The 26,079-nt window shown below is 36.9% G+C and overlaps 1 long non-coding RNA gene across 2 annotated transcripts; it reads left to right on the top strand.

Annotated features, from left to right (window-relative positions):
- Nucleotides 1-13,884: 13,884 nt before the first annotated feature.
- LOC126915638 (uncharacterized) lies at nucleotides 13,885-23,799 on the top strand. Of its 2 annotated transcripts, none has more exons than XR_007710273.1 (3): nucleotides 13,885-13,977; nucleotides 18,992-19,149; nucleotides 23,676-23,799. It is a non-coding gene; the product is annotated as an uncharacterized LOC126915638 (long non-coding RNA). The 2 variants fall into 2 exon arrangements; XR_007710272.1 differs by having other exon boundaries at nucleotides 23,673-23,758.
- Nucleotides 23,800-26,079: the final 2,280 nt, after the last annotated feature.

The raw sequence follows: 26,079 nt of genomic DNA, 5'->3' as shown, positions 1-26,079 counted from the left end.
ACATGGACAAAAATAACGAAAATAAAATATATAAGTAAGAAAGATTATGGTCAGTATGGAATTTTTTAAACAAATTAGATATACTAAATAAATAAAATCGCAATTATAATTCGAATCTAATGTACAAATAGAAGTGACATTAATAATACCAAAACCCCGTCACATAACACTTCTCTTCTACAACTTTCATGAGTCATCAAGCATTCAACTGTTAATTAAGAGTTACACGACACTTTCACTGTCACCAGGACTAAAAACAGATAGAATTCAACCGCCTCTTACCAATCCTATTCCATCAAACGAACTCCCATTTGACGACCAACACGAATCACTCGTTGAAATTCAACTGAATACGATATTTTCCAATTCGTTCACGTCCGGATGACGATCGCCAACCGATTTGTTGAATCATCAAAGATTCAAGGAATAGCTTTCAGTGGACATATAGACTGAATCGAGTTGTTGGTTGTTTCGTCGTGACACGGATTCGAAATTACACGGTCCAGCGTCGTCGTCCAGGTGAATTTTCGACGTTTTTACGAGCGTCGAGGGCATGGTCCACAGGATAACGGGAGCACGGGGGCTAGGGTCGATAGGAATGTTTTATGCAAATCAAATTGTTTGGCGAGCCGGAACGCGCTATCCTCATCGTCCGATGTATTCCAGTCATTAAAACGTCGATCCAATCTTCCATGCGTACACTGGTCCGTTCGCTGCTCGTCCAAGATATTTTTATCGACTGCCGCAGTGATCATTACACTTGTTAATTAATTAATATTGCTCGACTACGCTGTTTATCGGCCGGGCCGTAAATAATCGGGATGCGGTTTCGATCGAAATGCGAATGGAACGAGTTGCGAAGAGACGTCGAATATGTTACACGTTGCTTATGAGGGAGAACGAACTTAACTAAATTTCTATATTATTTTTACATTAGATTCTTGCGATTTCTATAAATTAAATTAGATTCTCTTGCGATGGAAAATTTTTTTAGCAAGATTTTTCGAAGTCTCTAAAATAAGGGTTGTTTCATCTTCGTAAAAAATAAATTTAAAATAAATTACGTATTGTTATTTTAAAACGAGATGTAAAAATGTGAAATAAACGATATATAATAATATGATTAAACAGAAGCATAGGGCAGATTTCAATCGATTAACGATTTATAACTAAATCAAGTATAAATTTAAAGATATCAAATAACGAATTTTTTTTAATCACACGTTGCACTATGACTTTATTAGATTACGTTTTATAAACAACTGTCATTTTCTTTTTCAATTGAATCATTACCACGTAACTTCCTGCATACTACGACCACTTTAATTCTTCCTCCACGCTGTATCAAACACATACGTTCCATTAATTCGTTTACAAATTAATGTGCACCACTAAATATCTCGTAAAATAATTTGCAAGAAATAAATCGAATACGTCATTAACCGAAATTCCATATGTACATTAGGTGTTTTAATAGTAAAAAAAAAAGATGTTTCTTTTATAATCACAGAGCTGTGCCCATCGATTTGCATGACGGAACGTTCCGAACATAATTTTTCGAGAATTCGGCCGCACATGAGGATCCATAAAAGCGAGCAGAAAACATGTACAAGAAACCGCGTTCGGAACAAAAACGATGCTGCAGCATTCATTAGGGGGTACTCGTTATGTAGGGGTCCTCTTCCTTCATCCCACTCATTCGTTGCATCGTCTCGCGCATTCGTAACTCGAATTTTTGCGCACGGGACAAATTACGTCAGGCACAGGCTCGGGCCATGTGCATCGACGCTCGAATCCGCTCGAAACCGACCGACCATGAATCTTCGCGTATGCACATTACGTTCATAAAATACCATTAAGCGATCGCGATAGCGAACGCAACAAACATCGTTGTAACGTTCGTAATCAAGAATTTGTCGAATTGAATCTCATCATATAGGTATAGAAAAGTTAATTGAAGTAATCATTACAAAACTGAGAATTGGCGACACGAGAAATACAATGCATTTGACTGGTTATTAATAATAACTTGGTTATGTTTAATAACTTATTAAACAGAAGATTTGTAGAAGAGCGAATGAAGCATGGGTTTTAATAGTTAATTGACAGTATTGGAGTATTTAACCGCTTGGTGTAATTAGAAGATCGGTGACCTGAAGTAGTTAGGAGACTTACGTTAATTAGATGATCTGCTCAAAGTGGCGGTCGTTAGAACGAGCAATTACCGCCTTTTTGAATTGAAATAATACTATTCGTAAAGTGAAATGTAGTATGCTACCGACCATGTAATTAATAATGAAGTACGAAAATATTTCTCAATGTCATCATCTTTTATAGAATCTGAATTTTCACTAAACGATATATTCCCAGTTATCTTCATGGTCATTTTTCTAGTTTACATTTTAATGCGTCTATTTATTTACCAAGCTTCTATATGAATTTTCAAGATATTCATTTTTTTTCTAGAAGAGCGAACGAAAAATGAAGATCAACTGTTTTGAGATGTTTCATATGTACACCATTAATAACGATAGGAGCGTAACGCATGAAATTGTAACGCAACCCCATTTCGGTTCTTCCATAAGACACTTCGCGAAAAAAGAAGCGATGGAACGGATTCGGGTCGAAAATAGTAGGGTCTGTTTTGCCAGCGATACGCGCAATGAGACGTTGTTTATTGAGACAAACGATCCACGGCGTGATAAAAAAATGAGTCGTAGGGGGTCGAAGGGCAAAGGAAGGGTGCACTGGCAATATTTCGAACGAACCAGCGCCATCCGGTTATTAATCCACTCACTGGAAACCCGATGTTTTCGTCGCGTTCACCAATAGGTCGTTGCTCGTTTCGTCAGTGACTCTCATTTTGCCAATTTCGACAAACGCATTCCATTATTTGTCCGTACAATATTTCACAAGTTATTGAATGTGCGAACATTTATTTTTTTACTTTTGCATATTTCATTCGAACGAGATCGTTCAATAGTTAAGCATTTCGACATTTTATCGTACCAATGAAATTGCCTCTTTTTTATCGCAAACATCTCTATTTGTTACGAGGAGCACGGACAAACATGGTTCGAATATTTGATGATATCGGACGTCTGCTATACATATAATATTTAGAGCCATAGTCTTTCCTTGTTTATACCTCTGGGGACAATATTAAAATTTCGTAGAATTATCAACAACCCTATAGTTTCGCCCTGACGTTATCACTAAACTACGAGTTTTTATCCATTTAGAGGAAATTTGGTGCAAAGATAAAGATACGCATAACGTGCAAAACTATAGAAAAATGTTCAAGGTGGAATACTTGTTAGAATACGTAATAAATGAAACAAATCGCTATTTAGATACTATTTTTTACTTCTATTCGTAAAAGAATGATCACAAAAATCCACAGTTTAATTATCGCTAACTAAAATATGCCTCATAATGCCACATGACATCATCAACCAAACCTTCGAGCAACCAAATCGGCTGTTTCTGAAAATACAAGCGAGCTTCGAATGCCAAGTCTTCTCTCTCGGTGGCAAGAAAATCAACTTAATTGTTGAACACGCGTGTAGACGCGGCTTAAGTAAAACATCAGCTCTAACGAGGGGATTGGAGGACGGGAGAAGGCAGACCCGCCGCGCTGTCGCTTTCATCGCATCGACGAACGTCGGTTCCTCGTGAAAGCTGTCATTGTGCTGGCTCATCTCGCTGAATATGCGGGTCCTACGCGCGAACCAGCGCGTGTGCATGCGAATGCACATGCTACGGCCAGCTTCTTGGACCGGCAGCATGGTTTTTGCTCCAGAAATACGGTCCCTGCAGTCAGTCACGGCCACGCCGTGTATATCCACGTTCACAGCTGTCCCGTCCGTCCTTTTCATCCCGCTCAAACAATAACAACCATTGTCTGTTTGCTTATATAACCCCGGGACCATGGTTCGAATTAAATTCTCTTTCCCTTTCTCTACCGTTGCTGGCTGGCGGCCGCGTGAACGCCACGCGGAGGATCCGAGGTGAAATTTAGGACTCGGTCTAAGAGCACTTCGGAGGATCCGCATCGTGGAAGATGCGAGGATATTATTTTACACTTGGATTTTACATGTATCAGGATTTTATACACACCGGTTCGCGAAAATATTTCCCTGCCATTTTGACTTTTCGAATATTTCGTTCGATTATATCGTATTATTGGAATACATTAACGATCGTTCCGTGAAAATTAATTCTGATTAATATAACACGCGGTCATAATGATAGTGTTTCGTATGTACAAATAACAGTGCATAACACGTATAACATACGCAGTAAATTAAAATAAATTAGAACAATGTGTCGAGATTATATTAATAAAATTTGAAACCGGTCTGAGAATCGTCAAGTTTCGTCGAATTTTCCAACTGCTCAGGAACTTAATCTTGCGTCTTCGACGGTAGCTTTCATTCGTGCGAATTTCTGACGAATCGAGAGGAATCTCATACGATTTGTGGAGTATCGATGAGACGAAAATCGGCGCGTTTTCGCATCGCTGCTCGACGAAAACGAGAAAATTGGTAACGAATGATAATACCACGTTATATTGTTTCCACGGCGTGGAAGCTTATTGGAATTCAAGGCGTTACACGTCTCCACGATAAATACGGATGAGCGATTCATCGTTGATGCCTGAAGGCGCGCCGGCGATATATCATATTTATTAATGGAACGCAACGTAATACGCTTTGCCGAAACACTTTACGCGTTTGCGAGCTTGACTGAAATTTAAATTAAAAGCCCGCGATCGACTCGCGTAGATGGTTTCATTGATATCGAGGCCGCTTTCGCTTAAGGTACATACGTTTGTATTGTAACGCGATGATGAAGGTACGTGACTATTTAAGTATCATTGGCGATATTTATGGTGTTAACGTCGTGCAAATAGAATTTTGTTTCACTTATGCGTAAGAAGGAAAGAAAATTATCATCAAATACGGTTTTTTAGTTCAATCTGAAATGTGTAGATTAAGAAGTATTCTGAAGAAATCGTTCGAGAATTTTGAATACGGATATACGCATATGTAATCGCGAATATTTCTGCAACATTCATACTTTTACATCATACAGTTTCCGTTTCTTTCTTTCTATGGAAATAAATTTGATAAAAATTTATTTCTATTCGTATTCTAAATGGAATTTTATATTTAATCGTTTTTAGTACTAGCAGATAAGATAGAACTATTCATTATCACAATTATTCCAATATTATTAAAAGACAGAAACTTGGATTATTATAACGATGACAAAATTGTAGTTTTATCATGTAATGACCCAGATGCTTATTACACGTAATATTATATTAGGTATGTTACGTTTATTACGTTTTTTTAAATTTCTTAGACATATAAATCACTTGTAACTATATTATATAAATATTTCAAATACAAATATTATATCTTACTTGCGAAGATTTTAAAGAGATGTCATATAATTTAAGTGAAGATTAAAAATTCCATTTGAACAAGTCGTCGAATTACTTCACATACTTAAAATTGATGCATAATAGACGTATGAAAAATTAATTTTCACGTACAAAATACGAATATCCCAATTTACTTTATTATTAGCTGCACGAAATTACTACAAAGGAAGAAATATTCACTCTAGGCCAGTACGTAAATTACGTAAAACATTGTGATTTTATACTCATATATTTGAGAATTTATACTTAAGAATATTCAAGAAGCTATAAAATTCAACGAAGAAACTGGTTTATGGAAGGAGACCGTTAATGAAACACGAAGAACATGCTATAATTCGAAAAGGCCGGTTCAAAGAGGTCGCGTTTGTCTAAAGTACCGGCCATGCATTAAAGAACAACCTGTTACATCGGTTGAACGAATTTACAGAGACAAGCCGGTAATCGAAAGAGCTAACTGAAATAGAAAGAAACGAAGTTGCTCGAGCGAAAATGATATTTTAACACCGATGATCCGCGACTCGTTATTAAATCCGAACGCCGGAGTCCTCTCGTTACTCGCGCGAAATACCGGTTCCTGGTATTACTATCAACGAAAACGTTTCTCGATACTTTCGTTCCACTCGAAAATATTTAATGGTAGCACCGACGATCTTTCTTCATCAGCGTGAAGTTCTTTACTAAGCACGTGACACGATATAGTAGACGTATGAATAACGAAAAAAAGACACACGATTTATAACGCACGATGATTAATGTGCTACATTATATTATATTTACGGTTCATTAATAATCGTAGTCTTTGAGACGCGGAAAAATGTTCCATTTACTTAAATTAAACGAGGCAAATTCAAAAATATTATACGAGGCATTGAGAGGAAAAATGGACTAACCAAATACTCAAAAAAAAAAAAAAAAACTGAGGAATTCGTTGTTCGACGCGAGTACAAAATATTCAACGTAGGAACTGAAGTTGTTATGTTTCTTGGTTTTAATTGGAGAAAAACGAACTTTTGTGTGATCAATACAGTCCAATGGAACAAGTTAATACTACGAAGTAACATTCGGGGAAAAACGCCTTATGAACTACCAAAATTAGCAAAAACGACAATTAGTCTTATTTTATCTTTCGCGTTAATAAATTACATCTCCAAAATAACGTATTATTATATTCAAATACCGTTCATGATACGTCTAAGAAAATTAACATTTAAATCTCGACATCGCTGTTATAAGATTAAAGCTATCTCTGTCAAATAAAACTCGTAGACTTGAATATCCCGAGACTTTTAAATTGCAATTCATCGCAATTCATCTCTGGTCCACGTACAATCATCCTAGAACCACTCTGTGCACAATCACTTCAGTCACCACAGAAACATCCGTCCGATCTGTACGAATTCAAGCCCTGTTCCCCCTAAAAAACACCCGTCATCAACCACCGTGCTCCATATTCACAGATCGAAAGCGCGAATCAATCGACAACATCCTCTGGCGAAAGTCACTTCCATCCATTGACGATCGGATTGCTTGCAGTACGAATTGTCGAGGCGCGATTATTCACCGATATTACCATTTGACTGTCCAGGATAACGGTCGATTGATTTAGTGTCGGAACCGAGGTGATCGCGCGATGTGAAGCGGGATAAAGCGAGCGAGCGGCTGCGACAGGGATGAACGAACTGACAAAAAAAAAAAGAAGGAAAAAAGAATAGAGCGAGAGAGAGAGAGAGAGAGAGAAGAGAGAGAAGGAAAAAGATAGAAAAATAGGAAGAGAGAAAAGAAGGGCAAATGCAGGGGACACGCGTGCGGGACGAGGAAAAGGTAGCTCGTGAAATCTGCATATCACGACCGCGAGCGTTCCCCGCGCGCGGATTAAAAAGTACGGACGCGCACGTTTTTTTTCTTCTGCACTCTTTCCCTCCCCGCCTTACTCGAGCGGCGCGCTTTTTGCGACCGTTATTATTTTCAATCTCTCCGGCTATCAAGGGCGCGGCTGTATACAACGACACACCCTCTTTCTCGCCGTACAAAAGGGGTGGCTTGCTCCTCGGTGGCGAGGGCCGACGAGAGAAGAACGGAGGCCCCGGAGTACCGTGGTCCTCGTCGTTACACGTTAGCCGTAGATATTCTTTCTCTGTTCTGACCAACGTCGTCCCCACGAACGGTCTCACCCGCTTCGTCCAGCAGAGGCGAGGGTTGCCGCTAAAAAAATTTTTTTCCCCGCGATTCTATCTCGCGACGACCGCGTGACGGGATTGTCGAAATGGCCTGGCCCTATTGTTCTGTATCTCGTGAAACGAGACGGACGACGAGGGCGCCGGCTGTGGAACACCGTTCTTCCTCTTTTACTCTCTCTCTTTCTCTCTATCTTCTTGTTTCTTTCTCTCCCTTTTACTGTCGCCTTCTCTTTCTATTCTACTTACTCTCGCTGTATACCGCCTCGACATGTGGCGAATGAAAGGAGCCGGGCAACCGTCGTATACACGACGGAGACGATATTTTTTTTAAAACCGCCACGCTTTGTTTTCGCGCTCGCGCGACCTTTCAATATCGTATTGTAGTATTAAAAGTACGCGCTGGAAATGATGGCGTGACGTAGCCAGTCAACACCGAGCAAGCGACCGGCACACAATTACCGTGCTGCCTCTACGACGATGAATTTTATGCCGGCCAGATATTGCCAATTCCCTCTCTGCACCCTACTTGCCAACGCTTTTACGAGAGTGCGCCGCTTCGTAAGCGCCGCGGTTGCATCGGCGACGCACGATGGGATTAATTGCGGAGGCGGTTTCGAGCACGGGATATCGGTGGATGGAACGAAGTTCCGTGAGATGATAGTAATACGCTGTATAAGTGAAGTAGATGGGTACTTGGGGTGTGTTTTGATTTGGATTAAGTGTCAGAGTGGTTTCAGATAGAAACTGGTATTAGAATTATGGCATGACTATATGAACAGATGGATTTTTCCATGGTACATGTAGATTTAGACGTTGATTGAAAGTATTTATGGGATATTTAAATGCATAAATGTGCAGAATATTTTTCATATGCAAATATATATTTATACAAAATAATGAAACGTGAATCTATGTTTAAGTTTCATTATTTTAGATAGAAGCTGGTATTAGAGTTATGGGATGATTATATGGGCAGATGGATTTTTCCATGGTACATGTTGGTTTAGACGTTAATTGATAGTATTTATGGGATATTTAAATGTATAAATGCGCAGAATATTTTTCATATGCAAATATATATTTATACAAAATGATGAAACGTGAATCTGTATTTAAGTTTCATTATTTTAGTCGTGTTCGTAAAAGTATAATATTTGCTTAAAAAATTCGTAGTCTGATGATAATTGATTGAATGTTACTTAATTTGTTAATTATTAATTATTATTGAGTAGCTAATAAATTTGAAATTATGGACAGAACTATTACACGGACGCAATATCTATTTATTTAAATACGTGTAGTTAATTGCATTTTATTTCAATGAACGTTGAAACGAGGAGAAGAAAAGAATTCTCCAATAACCTCGATCTTAACGCAGTTCACAGTAGCTATATTCTTTCACTCGTATGTAGTTTTCGTTGTATTTGCCTAAGTCAATTTCAGGATTCAATTGAATCATATCTGATAGATCATTTACTATCGAGTTTGTATTCTTAACTTCCAACTTCATTGCTGCTGTGTGTCGATCAATAGGCTGATCGAAACAAGTACATTCAGTTAGCAACTACGATAAACTATGCTACTGTATACTTATGAACATTTTCTTTATCCTTATTATTTACGCTTCCAGCATATCAATCAAACTGAACGAGTAGTTTCTAAGAATATCACGACAAACACGTCACACAGTAAAAGCATTAGTAATTCTTTATCGTTACATTGATGAATTTTAATAATCTCCTATTTCAAGTTGATTTTCAGAAAAATTTGCTTTTCCTCAAATCGATATAAATCGACAGAATAATATGAGAATACAAATTAAAGGATAGTAGACGTGAAAAATCTATGTGAGTCAGAGTTGATTCATCTTTTGCTGTCAAAGAATCCATTCAAAGAACAGAAAGTCAGCAAAGTATTTCTGTTTCATCTACAATTTTCTTCCTTGGATAAAAATCCTAATAATCGTGAAGTTTCACAACTTTTCTCACTTTTGACCATTTCATCCTAATCATTTTTTACGAAACAAGCGAAAATCCTAAAATTTGTCGCTTTCTTGACGAAATGATGAAAAGTACATCAGCTTCTCAAGCTTCTTCGATTGATTTCTTGTTTTACAATTAGCGACAAAATAAAGCTTTTGAAAGAACGATCGAAATCAAACAAACAAGGTTTGAAAAAATATCATCAAACTCTTCAAGTAGCAAAATCCTCCTGCAACATTTGTAAAGGATAAAAGAGCCCAGTATCGAAAGGTTAGTCGACTGTGATAAATCTATTTCGTCGTTTCCAGTTCGATCAAAAGGTATGGCCATCCCAGAAGCCCGCGTACATCCTGGAGAATCGTGTTAATGAACCACGATGCACGATCATAAACCTCGAAGTTACAGAAGGCGCGAGGTTCGCGTGACGCGATGCTTGTTTCGCCTCCCTGCTCGTATATTGGAATAAATAGTAAACAATGGCGCGATCGGCTCAGGATCGTCGATTCGCGAAAAGAGGATCGCGCATTTCCAGGTAACACGTAGTTCGGTTTCGTGCAACAGCGAGAGAAAGTCGGCGAGAGAAAAAAGGCGGACGATCGAGGCGTGAGAGATCCTCGGTACTTTGCCTTATTATCTTTCTGCACCTGCAGCTGGCTACGGAGACCTTTTATCGATCATCGTCCTTAACCCTTTAGCGACTAATGTTACACTGACGCAATACGCATTTTGAAAGCGCGTTAATTATCGTTATCGCTATCGAATTATCATTATTAAAAAAGGCGTAATCATTGGCAGAACATAGAAATTTAACGGTGAAAAATAATTTAGGAGAGTTGTGTAAAAAAATTTCAAGAAAATGTTCAATCGTACGCATGAAAATTCTTGCATGATCGTATGTATATTCCACTTTCGTTTCGACAACAAGTGCACGCTCTCATTGTAAATGCGAGCATTGAGATTGCTACAGACTGAATTTTCCTGAATTAAGTGAGAGGGATAAAGAGGTATAGGGAGAGGGTGAGAGGGAGAGAATGTGCGGGTGCAAGGATAAATATCGTGAAAGATGCATGCACGAGTCAGGTTCTAGTTAGCCTTGACTGACTCCTGAGAAAGTTGAAAGAACAGAAATGCAAGTAAAGATTAGTTATATCTGGTTTTTATTTAATGTTGGATATTACGTACGATATATAAACTACTCTATATTTATGTTTTTTAATAACATCACGTTTACGAAATTTCTATGCGTCATTTTACTGCTCAGTCCTTAACGAGGTAACGATGAGAGAAAAAGGATACGTAAACAAGTGTCAAGTATTTACTAAAGTTACGAAGTTCCTTCAAAAGTATTTTCTTTATTTACGCACGCTTTGATGAGAAAATACAACACATGTCAATGTTGATAATATGATTAACAATGTGAAATATAAATCTAATTTTGCGATAATAAATAAAATAAATAAATAAATACGAACATAATTCTGTTATTCAATTATTTACTAAATTTTATATAAAAATACGAAGTTGGTCATAAATCGTAATTAACCGTGCTACAGTACTACAGAGTATCACAGCTGGAGTCTTCCATTTCAAAAGGGGAAACAAAATTTTTTTCCACGCATTGATGAATAAATAAACACGCGTGAAGAACAAGCAAAAATTTCCGAGCCATCCTCTGATACAGTTCTCACGCCACCACCTGCAACATTTCGTGTGTTGCGCTCATTTTTCATTCTCTAAATCGGCAAAAAATAGACTGCCGATAAAGAAACACGTCGAGTATTCCTCCTTTTTATATCTTTATCAATCCGTAAGGGGACTACATCAGCTGTTAAAATCGTTTTAACATAGTCTCGTTACCAAGATAATATGTATATATAATTCTCCGTGTAAGAAATCTGATAAACTAATGATTCAACTAATTAAAATGAAGAAGCACGAATTCAATTTTATTCCATAGTTAATTTCACGAGAAAGACACGAATAAGAATATTTATAAGAATTCTCTATTTTACTCTCGCCTAGCGTATTAATTAACTTCAATATATCGCAAACTCTCAACCTCAAATTATTTCTCAAGTGATGTTCTTCGATTCCACTATTTTTTGAAAAATGTTCAAATTACGTTCTTAAATTATTTATAATTATCCTATAATGGTTCTAGCATAACTTCCTACTTATAATACAATTCTAACGCAATTACATCGCATTCTTCGGTAATTCTTTCACAGTGTATTAAGTATTCCTTTATCAAACAAGTTTCTTACATTTCTGGCGATAAACGCACAAAATATATTTCATTTCGTAGATGAAACTGCAAACAAAGGATTACTGTAACAAGAGATTAAAATCAACAAATCTTCTACGATTGCCAATTGTGAATGATATAATTTTTATAAAAGTAATCAAGAGGTCCTTGATCCTTCTCTCTAGACAGGATTCAGTTTCAAACTTCAAAAACAAGATAGACTACACAAAATAGATCTACCCGTATTGTTTGCAGCATTACGTGACATTATGTCTAAAATAAATCACTATAATAAATATAAAACCACTATAATTATACAAATTACTATAATTCCTTTTCCATGCAAGATAACGTAAAATACTCAAACCAAATATCTCCACTGCCAAGATTTTCAAAAGAAGCTGATCTTCCTCCTAAAGTTATATAACTCAACGTATGATTTCAATCGAGTCACTGCTTACTCATCGTATCTACTAATAACCCAAACAATCAATAAAAAGAATATTTAAGGTACGAGATTCCGAATATTGTATCTAGTTGAATATCTCACGCACTACATTAAAAAACGAATAATCACGACGTCCGAGTCGTTACTTTCGAGAAAGGAATGTAAAGTGCAATTTCATGCAATCGATAAATGGTAAAAGCTGTGAACGCAACCGAATGGTTAAAAAATTGCGTGAAAAAAAAAATTGAACGAGTCTCGACCGTACATATTTTAAACGAACACATCCGACCGAGGTCGCTTGCAATTTTTAGACAGATTCTACGTACGTACATGATGGCTAAACAGATGTGTATGCGAGCGCGCGTCTCTCATGCGACACGCATCCGACATTGTCGAGTGAGCCGAGCAATAATCCATCATTTATATTAATTGCGCCCCGCGGTACGTCGCGCCTCTGCATAAATGATATCGCTGTGTTTGTACGGTCGCGGCGTGCTCTCTTCATAAATTCTAATTAAGTTCGCGCGATCGACTGACGGAATCGCGCACAGCGCTGCTTTCGGACGAGCCCCGGCCTCTTCCTTTGTATTCGTGCTGAGGCAAATGAAAAAGTTTATGTGGACAATTGACAACAATATTAAATAATATTAACATGATGTTTCAGCCTGTTAAATATTCAATCGACATAATTCTGTTGCAGCGTTCGTGCGAGGCTCGGTTTCTCCATGGATATGTGTCTAGAATATAAAATTTGGTGGAATTATTCGATATCGAAATCAATGTTACAATTGGAAAAATTAAAAACTAGTTATGTATCGAATATAAAAATGAAGAAGTCTTTGAAACATAGAATTGATCGGCTCGATTATTAGGTATCGGAATTTGTATTTTAATGGGCGTTGCAATGAGTCTTGAAACTACCATTGAAAATCCATATTGGAATTAGATTTTAAGTTAACATTAAAAAAAGATAGTTTGCGTTATTATTGAAATTAAGAGGGGAATAAGAAGTAGTCAGATTTACCTAGAAATCAACTAAATTATTATTTCTATCTATTATGTGTATTCGTAACATCCTTTTGCCCATAAGTATATCGTCGTAATTTTACTGTTATCATCATCATTATTCTTTCAATACCTTTAAATTTCTTCTACTTCGTGTACTTATACTTCAATCGAATTAAAATGATTTTCCTATAATTTTCGATGTGATCTACAATCACGAGTCAACGATCAGTGACGAAAATTGTCTACTGATGTCACTGTATAGTCGTCGGCAAAATGTAATGCAGCCCGGGCACACGGTGTCCCTTCCGCGTAAAAATGCCAGACCGAATCAAGGCACGAAAGTGCAGGCGCACTGGAAGTTCGCAATTTAGTCATTACTGTTCCCGAAGCCTTCAGTGTGATGTATAGCTTCCCTTCTACCTATGCAGGTTCTAACTGAGCCCCTCCTATCGCCTTATCAGCTTCCATATCGGCTTAATAAAGAGGACGTCGTTTAATATCGCAACTAAACTGTAGCCCTACGATTTCTTCGATTTTGCACGCTCGAACGAAGTGCCTTCAGCTACCAATAAGTGGCAGTTAGATAGCGATCTGCATTGGCAAACGGACAGAAAACCAGCAACATTGTTGTAGACTATGAATTATGGCGAGGATCCACCGGAAAGGTAGGCTAAGTTACACTGTTCTATGCTATGCTAAGTTAAAAACTATTTGCTTCGGTACATAGAGTCGGCGACAAGAATTAATGGACAAATAATGGAAATACGTATGAATACAATTTAATCGTATTAGTATTGGAACTTAAGTTTTATCTATTATATATATTCTTATAGTACATAGATTATTTAATACATAATTAAAATTGATATTTACATTTTTGTGTAATCATGCTATATACATGAAATTAACATAAATATCGATATATTTACATATTTTCATTACCTATCTGTTTATTTTTGTCTCTGACTTTACATACGGAATTGTTTCAATCAAAAAGTAAAACTTAATACAATTTAGCTTATCCAAACCTAAAACAAATCGTAGTTTAAGTTTTGCTTTTGGAAATGATATTATAGATATGCACGCATTGAAGCGAATATCTTTAAATTTAGCATAGCATAGAATAGTCTACCTTATTTTGCCAGTACATCCCTGGCTTAAGGTACACGCTCTTTGACGAGCAGATTCGAGGAACTTGCTATTGTGTAATTGTACGTTGGTTCACCCTTGCATTACGGGGTAATCGTGGCTGCATACTTGAGCAACAGATGCCACAGACGACATCATGATTTATGGGGCTATATCAACGATCGCGTACCATGATTTTCGTATTTTGCACAGTACAGAAGATTTCATGTCTCTTAAATGAACAATATTGGCCGGTTTGTAATGGAACTTGTCGCTAGGTAGACGATTAAGAGAAACATTGTCCGTTTCATCCAATTGCACTTGGCAATTAATGGCCAAGAGTAAATTAACGACTGTAAATCATGACTGATAAGTATCTACGTTTTATGGGCAAGGCATGACAACGGCGGTTCAATGAAATTCTCTGCAATAAATGTGTCAACGGTATTTCCGACTGTGTTATTTACTGTGTTATCGATGCTTTTAGTCATGGTATAGTTAGTTGTGAAATATTCTATATTCATTAGGTGCTTCGTTTCCCCTGGAATGAGAATTATACGATTACATCGAGATCCGTAGATATTTCTAAAATGTTAGCTACAAAGCATAATATTTTGTCATTAATATAAATATTATGAAAGTTATATCAAGATGTAGAAGAGCATCTACATTTTTATTACCACAGAAAGTTAAAGCACAGAACTTTTTCGCATATAAGATCCATTAAAAAGATCCATTTCTGTCATGATCATAGGGAACAACATATAATAATAGAAGTATAGAATAATAATAGAAGTAATAGAGGTAATAGAAATGCTATAGTATCAATTACATGCTACACTATAAAAACCACTCACGATTGTTATCTAACGTTTCAGAAATCGAATGATTAAAATCTTGTTGAAACCGACCAATTTGATAGATTCCGTGTATCTCCCGTTCGAATCAGTAAAAGTACAAATATATTGACGCTTCGATGTAAATCCACACTTCCTTCAAAATATAAAATATAATCATATCGTCAAGATTTAAAAATACATTTAAAAATACCAAATACATGCATTCTACTCCCTAGCATCAATCACACCGAAGCTGCATAGTAGTTGTGTGCATAATTCTACGTTGAAACTGTACAGATTGTGTCTACTGAAGCTTTTCGTCGTTTTTCAACGTGTCTCGCGCTGTTGTAGAATCACATTGTGCACATCGTGCAACAGCAACATCTACGATTCATTGCGAAGATGAAATATAACAAATGCGATCATCATCTACACCACAACAGCACCCTTCCAGCTATCTCGATGTTGTTCAAATACAATGTTCCTTGTTCTTGTAACACAACACCGCATTAACTCGACACTTGAGTAACAGATGTTACGAATACTGGCTGCCAAGCTCCATAAAAGCGCCGGTAGCATTCGCGATTAGGAGCAACTAAGTATACACTTTGAATCGTATATTCAATATTCCATTCGTATACCTTTCAACGTTGCTCTTAGCTACATATTACCAAAGTCGTCTTAGCGCCTCCTTAGCCAAATTTACGGGCGTTCCATCAGATTAAGATGAATGAAATGTTGCGTAGCTACATATTGCATAGTATAATAAGCACCAGCTGCTATTTATGGTTCTCTTCGGAGACGGATTAATTGATAACTGATTATTAACGACAGATAGAAAGGGATTCTGAACTCTGAACATTGAACGTCAAACAATTAGGTTATTATTCTTGATTAGGTAACTTTGATCAAATTTTAGATAGGAAAAAATAATTTAAATTCAGAAAATACATCTGCTGATTATTATTCGATAATATTTATAGGATGATCGAGAATTTGCGCGCGATTAGGTTTTTCATACGGAGGAGCTATTCTTTTGATTTATAACTCATTTTAATATACAACACGTATCTTCAACAGAGATGTTGGAAACTTTTAGTAAATTGCATTGGTTGGAAAGATTCTTTTATGAAATGAGATTAGTCATACCGTTTTATTGTTTATTATGACGTAGGAATAAAAAATGATTTTATTGTATACAAAAGTTATTATATTAAAGTATTTATCGTGACGTTAAAAAGATTAGGATATCCTTAACTATTAAAAGGATCTATTGGGAATACACAGAAACAGAGGAGTAGTCGGAAACGCGAAAGGGGTGGTTTTCGGAGCTTGCTAACTATCGAAACGCCAGGCTTCCATGGGCGTAGATTGTCCTGATCGATTATCCAATCCACAATGTCTCTTCATGGGGAGACAAACACGCCTCCTTAATTAATTAACTCCTTTGCCTTGCAACATCGAGTAACACTCGCAAACGTAGATCAGGATCTAAATGTAGAAACGAATCGAATTCGCTATAAAATTTAATCTCGGTTTGCAACTTAAAAATCACTAAATCCGATTTAATATTTTTACATTTTTCGTATATTGCAACATTTAAGTAACAAAAACAATTATGACAACACAAGTATCGGAAAAAATTAATAGCTCTTCATTTGGATTTCCAAACTTCTCCACGTAATAATTTCTCTGTTTGTGGATAAATATATCGATTTAACATAGATCTATTTCTATATAGGTAGATCGTAAATTTTAAGAATACAAAAGTGTACGGAATGTGCGTATAATGCAAAAGTACATGGAATTTTTCCGTCAACACTCACAGTCTCCACGCATTTCCCTATTTGCTAATGCGTTGTTTCGTTTCCACTGAAACTAATCGTGTCGTCGTCATTTATATCTTAACCGGATCAAAGTCGATCTATCCAAAATAATCTTGTCCTTATTAATCTTCAATCTCACTTTTATCATAGAAATTCCAGAATAAAAGATGGAACTTGTCAACAGACCAACCATAACGATAGGTCCATGGGATATCGCACGGATGAACTTGAGAATCGCTGCGATTGCGTCGGCGACCGAGTCACAATGCTGAGAAAAATAAAGGGGAGAAGGAGGAGAGAAGGTGGAAGAGGTTAGAAGGAAGAGAAAAAGTGTCGCGTACACCGCAATTCCCACGGGGCGAGGACCGATTTAAACTACACGCCTCGTGAATGTAACTGGTGAAACCACGGACACGAGCCTTCTTAATCCCTTCTCCCTTGTAATTTGGCCGTAAGGAAGGAAGACCTGGCCTGCTCTCGGAGCCGCGAGTCGTTGCGCGATCGCCTGGCCTCATTATAGTAAACACGCCATAGAAAATAGTTGTCCTGTTAGTCGGCTGTGAAATGATCGATGGCGAGCCGTGCCTCGGCAACGCGACGCTTCTCGCGTCTTTTTAATTACAAGCTGCATTGCCAGGGATATCACGTCTGGTCAATACTGGTTATTGTTCGGCTTAAAACATACGCAACTGTTCGCACACGTAGAGCTCTGAGGAGAAAATTAAATTACGTGTGGAATACAAAGTGAGTGTAGCTTATTGTAATCTGTATTAACGATGAAATGTGGTAGTTTTTCATAGACAACGTAAAATTTAAGATGTTTGGAATTTTATAATTAAGAAGAAATTTACTATTAAATTTATTAAGGTCTTGCGAGGTTCACTATTTGGTATGGATAATAAAAATTAATACTTGTCATGTATATTTTGGGATCTTTACTTTGACCTCAGTTCTTGTTGTTGAAAGAGATTGAAATATTATATGTATACGTATATGTGTTTCTGCATTATCATTATCATGCGTGTTTGATTACTTTTCCGAGTAGTTATAGAATATTAATTTTTAAGATACAGTACGTTTGAATTATAAAATTCCAAATATAAATACATATTTCAAGATACGTAAATAAAATAATAAATAAAAAATAACTATGTAAATAAAAATACAGATTTTATCAGAAATTATCAAATACCAATAACATAATTAATTACAAAAAGTTTCACTAAAAATTGACCATATGCTTCTAGACATCTATATTAATACATTTAGGATAGGGATAAAAGAACATTTTAATTGCAAGATAAAATTGCCACTTTTTAATCATTTGCATTACAAACAAAGTTATCGTATATTTTGAAGATTTTATTGCAAATCAATGCTCAGCTACCGGAATGGTCAGAACGAACAGTTCGCAATTTCCTACAGAAATTTCATAACACGATTCATTTCTTGACACGTGTATGATATTTTCTAAAATATACGTCTCGAATCTTACTTTCTTTCATTTTTCATTTCGACTCCTCTGGTCCAACTTTCACGTTATAGCTCTCGATAATCGCAAGTTCTTAAGAAACGTTATACCGACATATGAATTTAGCAAGTGTACAATAACTTATGAACAAACTTGTATACATTACCAGTCATAATTACCAAGACATCTACGCCGTTGCATTTATTAGAAAATTGCAAAGAGTTTTACTCTATTTGGTATTTTAGATTAACAGGAACACATTTATAGTAAAATAAGTAGAGGATAAAAGCAGTGGAAGACGCTTAATTTGTATTAAATATCACCAGGTGATGCTTATGGCCGGTAGCGCTTGTATTAAACTTCTCGGTGTAATTCGCAAGTATCCCAAGCGTATCTCAGAAACATCCCATTCCAGAAGCTGTAACTCTCCAACGTAAGAAGAATCTGCGAGAAACGAGCAGAAGCCCGAACGTCACTCTTGGCCGGTGTGGTTGCTAATTAAGCAAGGCGGAGAGAAGATCGACTGAGAACCACTATACTCGCGCTAGAAGGCAACGAGCGAGTCTACGCCAGGTTGTTTACTACAAAGAAGGCAAGGCGTGTCGTTGAACCTGGCTGCGGAGAGTAGCAAGCGCGAGGCGGGCCAGGCATGCCTCTGCCTCTTCGTCTCGAGCTCCTCTCGCTCGCTTTCAGCGATACGTTCCTCGCTTCTTTTCCTTCTTGCCAACTCTGTTGTCCTTCTTCCTTTTCTTGCTTCTCTGCAGCCTCCAGAAAGCCCCGTTCCCATCTTTCATTGCCAAAGCTGCTGGTCAGATTCCCGCTTGTTAATATCGTCCGACCGATAAAGCGATCGCGATTACTCGCGCCCGATCGCGATATCGATGTCGATACGGATACCATTTTTGGGACTCGATTTCGTTTCGGCCAGCTGCATTACAGATCAGCACCGATCGTGCCCGCGATTTTATGGAGAGAATGATTGCTTCTTTTTCGTTCCATTCTTCTTTCTTTCGTTTTTTTTTCTTTCTTCCTTTTTTTTGTCTTTTTTGGTACACGTGTGCGAATGTGTAAAGGTTCGTACGAATGTATCGATTGGCGTGGTTCAGATGAAATATTTGGAGAAACTGCGGGTTCGGTGTTGTGGTCTGAGAAACCAGGTTATTGCATCGAGTAAAGGAAAAGTAAGAAAGTCGTATAATTGTTCGCTCCAAGCGATGATCGTATTTAATGCTCAGTTATATCTGGGTCTCATTCGAAAAATCGTGATGGGTTATTTTAGAGGTAAAGTTCTGTAGATATATTTTTGTACATAATGGCTTGCAAAAGTATTTCAACGTTTATCATAGAAATGTTTTATAGGGTATAGCGTATGTACATTATAAAAAAAACATTTTGGAATTTTATTGGTACTGTCGTGATTACGTTGGAAACGTTCGTATTGCAAACTAATGAAATTTCAAAATGGTTGATATAATGCGCTTCGTATATGCATGAAAAGTTCTATACATTTTCAAATATTTCGACGAGTTACTGTATCTGTTTTTAAATTGCCGACTAACGAATTTACACCCATTGATATGAAATAATTTACTCTCTTCGTAATCTCACTTGAAACACTCATTTAAACGTCTCTTTCTCTTAATTTCAAAATGTGATATTTTGAAGCAAATGTCATAATTCACACTCCTCTGTAACGAAAAGAATCTCTAGCCTTCAGCTTTAAAGTATTTCGATTTTTCTAGCTCCAAATAAATGTAAGAGTTGTTTAGAAGCGACATTGGTCAACTGCATAAATCAAAAGGTACAGAAAAATCTTTAACAGACTCGGAACGAAAAACTCTCTTGCTTATTGCCATAAAACCAACAAAAAATGTAAATGTCACAAATAGATTTTCAATAAGCCAAAACTTTGGAAGCTGTGCTAGTGATAATCAATTTAAGAGACGTGGTCGAGCGAATGGTTCGAACTACGAAAGAACGAACGGATAGTCACGGAGGATGGTCAAAATTATGGGAACGATATCACGGTCGTTGCACGAAAACGGCCTGGAAACTTGCCAGTCGGTCCACCTTGCGTGTACATTGCACTTGTTGCGACGGAGACGTCGTGGAACGCCGCGATGTATCCTCCATTCTCTCGATTTACATTCAACTTCTCACAAGAGATGAAAATTCATTGAACGCGTGTTGTATTACATTTTTTTCTTACTTGTATTGAAAGGATGGTTTATATATAAAAATAAAATTAATGGAATTAAATACAGCGCTGTTAATGAGTATTGGAACGTATAAAAAAATTTAATAAATTCGAAATAATATTTAAGGGCTATTAATCATTGTCTGAAAGCTTAAACTGTAAAAAAAATTCAATATTCAACACCGTAATAAAAATATTACTTACGTTTCATAAGTAAAATACGTTTCTTTCGTTTCATAAGTAAAATAATAGATACACAACATTTTCTATTTTATATTATTTTATGGATTTATGTATGATCCATTTTGTGGTAATAAAATAAAATGGATCAAACGTAATTCAATAAAATAATGTAAAACAAAAAATGTTGTGAATCTACTACTTCCTTATAAAACGAAAGGAACTTTTGGGACAACTTGATATAATAAAGTTAGGTGTCTCCTTTATTTGTGTGCGTCGTATCTTTGGACCATTATTTGTATTATTAGGTCCTTATTTAGTATATCTGTATTAGATATTTAATTATGTTTTAGTTATTTAGTTGCACATTGTAAACGACTCTATAAATCAGACTTAGGCTCTAGGTTACTTAGTTCGTCTTAGATTTTTTTAACGATGTTTAGACCAGAGAACTCCATAGACACCAACATGTAATTGTTAATCCATTATTTTATTCTAAAATCTTGCAAATAGTTTTCACGATTTCGTATCATGTATTTTCGATTGCCAATCTCTGTCATACAATCACAAAATTCTAAGTGGTCAATTATTTCTTTGGATCAATTATCATTATCATGTTCTGTACAAGACTAGCAGGTGTAACAATACTTATGAACGAAGCTATATAGCACTAGTATGAGAATTTGCACCAGGGCACTTTGTTTTTCATTTTTGCAGAAATTATTAAATTGGACGCAATTTAAAATGATTTAATTAAACAAATTTTTATAACTATAATTGTCTCAATAAGGATAGATACACTAGCATTATTTCGTTTTAGATATAACTATTAAAAATTCTCGTACAAAATTTATACGATCGTCTACCACTTAATTCTACTTTTGTGAAAACGTTTGGCTGTTCCCTACTGCTGTGTGCGATGAAATTTTAAAGATTCTAATTGACAGCCGAAAGTAGGCGCTTTACGTTATAACAGCAATTTCAACTTCCAGTTATTTAGGCTGAGCCTCGTCAGGCAATAAATAACAAAATCCCGGTAATCACTCTGTTAAATTCAATGTTGATTAAATTTAATGAGCTAACATCCTCAAAGCCTGCATGTAATTCGTGCAGATTTTGGTATCAATTACACGATACCGTATGTTTCATCAGGCATTACAGATTTCCCGAGATAGCCTCTGATTAAAAACTCTTATTTACATAAACACACTCGCAGACGCAAGAATGCGTGAGAAACACTCGTACTTGATCAATGTAGAAGAGAAGCTTCTATGGTATATTTTTTGCAATGTTCAGCTTGGAATCTTGCAACCAAAATATACAGTCGATCTTCTGCAATAGCCGCTTCGTCGCGTGTTCTCAGATGATTAAAAAATTCTTGTTACAAATTTAAAAGTGATTGAAATCGGTATTGACGCGAATCAATCGATACCCGGCGAAATTATAGTGGAGAAGATCGAGGATGATCAATCCTTTGCTAACTGACGATTCCACGCGATCAGCCCTTCGAAGAAAAATGTACTGGATCGTGCGTTCTTTTCGCTCCTGTTTTGGTGACTCGTTATTACACTACCTAACCTGTTACTTTTTATTAAAATAAGTCCGCGCAAAGTATATAGTTGACCATATACAATGTAGACACGAAAATTACACTCGATGGTGTCGTGGTAGTTTTGTCGGTTTCTTTGCGTGTGCGTGATAAGACATGGAAATCGAAGTTGAGATCGTAATTTAGATTATAAAAAGAGTGAGCAATTTCGAGATACACATGTTATTGCGTGTATATATGTGCTATGAGTGTTACATTTGGTTTGTGATGTATATGTGTCATGGCGATGTATTATAGTTTATTTCTCATATAATTCTTGTCTTAACGAAGACACAATGGAGACGTTTATTAAGTGGGAGTAGATGAATTATGGATTTGTTGAATTTTAGAATTCTATTTATCTTAATTCGTTTTGTAGGTCCCTACAAAACTATTGCTTAATTTTACTCGCCTCTCTATCGTGTAATAACTATTTCATATTTACTGCCTCACGATTTCAAACATTTAAGAATACATAAATTTTTTAACTTGTCCGGCTGCTATCTAACATTAGTCTATCGTCGTGATCTCAGACTAATCAAACTGATAAAATGTCAAAAAATGAAAAAATTCTCCGAAGAATAATTCTAAATTTCTCAGGCATATAAAAAAAGACCGTATCTCACTTTTACATCTGAGCAATTAAAAGGGCAAATGATGCAAGGGGCTACAAAAAGAGCAAAACAATTTCTTTGGTAGCGAAGAATATAAATTCTATGAAATATTCCACGATAAAAATTATAAGTACTATGTAGAAGAATTTGCTTTAGCTTTCAAGGCTATCGTGAGATAAATCCTTTAACTGCTCTAATTTACAAACATAATAAACGTAACAAAATCGAACGAAAATTATTCAACAGAGTTACGGTACTCAAGTAACAAACAATACCAAGTATAAATACCAAAATTGGCAAAACATCTTTCGTTCTCATCTGTGATCTTCGTCTCTGAGATCTACTCCATTTGAACACCTTTTTTAAAGATTCCAACTATATACACATTCCAAAATCTTACCAAACGGTACCTTACCACCGATTCTCTACTTAATCTTCATTCAAATCAGTTTTTACCTTTTTCAATTCACGTAGTTTCATTAAGAAACCAATTAATCAAAAGCTTCTATCTATTCAGCAGGTATCGTCCAAGGACCAACGCCTTTTCCTCGAAACGATCATCGAGGAGCATTCGCGAGCCCTAGAACGAGTGGTTCGCGTGTCGCTGACTGATTTCGTCGAAAAGAGCGTGCGTTCGAGCGAAGGCACACGCACGCCTCGGATAACGAGTAGAGAACCAACAGGCACATCCTCATGGACCGACGAATCCGTCGTTCGCGTTCGGCCCGCGTACGGGCCGTGTGGACCGGATTCCGGGCCGTGCTTTGACCGTTGCTGTAATAAAGGGCAATCATCGGCCATTACGGCCGGGCTGCTTGCTGACTGGACACGCGCGTGCATTTAAGTTCGCGCTCGCGCTCGTGTCCAGCTTGGAACGCGAGAATGTAATGTATGCCGTGTACGCACTGATTATTGCGCGACGAGCGTGTGTCTTGTAATTTCGAAGTTTTGTCAGAAAGAGAGAGAGAGAGATGCCCCGCCAGGATGAATTTGTCTGCCGACAGACAGGGCTTTTGCCATTTCTTGATGGCTTTAACGGAATACCGTGGTATGTGCTTTTAGCGGTTGATTCGAAGAAGATACGGTTCGATGGTGGATGAATTTACTGCTTTTTAGAAATTGAGGATTTAGATACTTTGGTTGAGTCTGGTAAGAGGAGGAATAAGAAAAGAATACGAGCTTAGGAATTGTAGAAATTTGCTGACTATTTTTGCTGTTGTTAGGTTTAGGTAGTTGATCGTAGTATATGGTATTATGTACTTTTGGTATCATTCCGTCGAGGTGTTTGAAAATAATTTGAATATCTTGAAAGATGTTGCGTAAAAATATATCATTGGTTAATAGCGGTAACTATCGGGCATCGGTCAATTGAAAATATATGGAAATTTTACTAACATCGAATTTTAGGTCTAACCAGAAACTTATTAATCGATTTATCTTCCACGTTATAAAAAGAATGATTAAATTGTCAGCAATGAAAATTAACGCAAATCTGTAAGTATATTTCACTCGATCAAGTACATACATACACGTCCATTATATTATTTGAATACTCGTGCAATTATCAAATAAACATGAAAAACCTAAACCCCATTCACCGCCAGAAACATTCTCCCCGAAATCAGTATGCCTCTCGAAAATCTGCTCTATTCAGATGAAACAACGAGTCTTTCGTTCATCCTCGATCAAACAAGCAGCAGCAATCGCTTTTATTCGCCGACCATCCCTACTGGTCGCATCATTTATGCATGGGGAATGGCGTGCACCCTGTAATTACCCCGAATAACGTAATACCAGACGAGTGTAAACATTCGCGTGCGTTCTATGTACTCGTAATTAGGGGAATAAAATGCACGAATCGCTAATTATACCGCTGTGTACACGCCTTTGCAACGAGAGAAAGAGAAATAGAGATATAGCGTGGATAGGGCAGCACAGTGCACGTACGTGCATGAGATCCTGTCGACGATGCATCCGTTGATCCTGTCACCGTCTCTCGCAGAATCGTCGATTTCCGCGAGGCTGATACGCTTTTACCGCGCCGCGGTGTGCACTGCCGATATTAAATGTTTGCAGGCAATTTGAACGTAATCGGTACCCGCGATCCCGTTTTGCAGTTATTACGGCCGCTCAGAGCTGACGTGTATCGTATTCCAGCGAGGATATCGAGCGTTATTAAAACGCCTCGTCATCCAATCGGAGGCTTCCGTTCGAGTAACATAGACACAAGTTACGAACGATAGAACAGAGCTTGTCTCTTCATAGGTTTCAAGATGAGATTTCAGAATTTAACGAGGAAAGAATTAAAGTTCCTTTTGTTGACGCGTCTATCGTCTTTCTTGATTCAAATATCCTGCATCATATGGTCGCTGGAAAATTGGCACGCTAGCAGATAACCCTTTAAAGTAAGTACAACGTTGCTTATCGAATGTAAAAAGTTTAAGAATTGAATTCAAATTGAATTACGAATGACATTGAAAAGAAAGAAAGAAAGAAATTTAACGGAGGAAAAATAGAAATTACCTCGACTAAAAGCTTAATATCTGCTTCAAAAATTCCTCGTCGTATAACTTTAAATCGCTTTGCCACTCCTACCCTTAACGATTATACAAACAAAGGTATTGAAACTTCTTCAATATACTGCAAGAATAAACTAATCGCAGTCATAAAGCGTAAGTCATTTAATCTTATCATCACTGAACACCTATTGTATTAGTGCGTATAGAGTTGCATCGATGTATCAAACAAATTACACTATATTCACTTTAATAGCATGAACCATAACAAGCGTTTAGAAACGGGTACATCTTTAATGGCAATCGACTAATTTTGATAATTACTCCGATGAACAGGGACACCATTCGCGTTACAAACGAACGTAGTGCATCCCTTTTATTTCCTTAACGGTGATCCATAGCTCGAAG

This window comes from Bombus affinis, chromosome 1 (genome assembly GCF_024516045.1).
Source record: "Bombus affinis isolate iyBomAffi1 chromosome 1, iyBomAffi1.2, whole genome shotgun sequence".
In the NCBI taxonomy this organism is placed as follows: Eukaryota; Metazoa; Arthropoda; class Insecta; order Hymenoptera; family Apidae; genus Bombus; species Bombus affinis.
The sequence above is the reverse complement of the archived record's forward strand: the minus strand, read 5'-3'. Positions and strand labels throughout refer to the sequence as shown.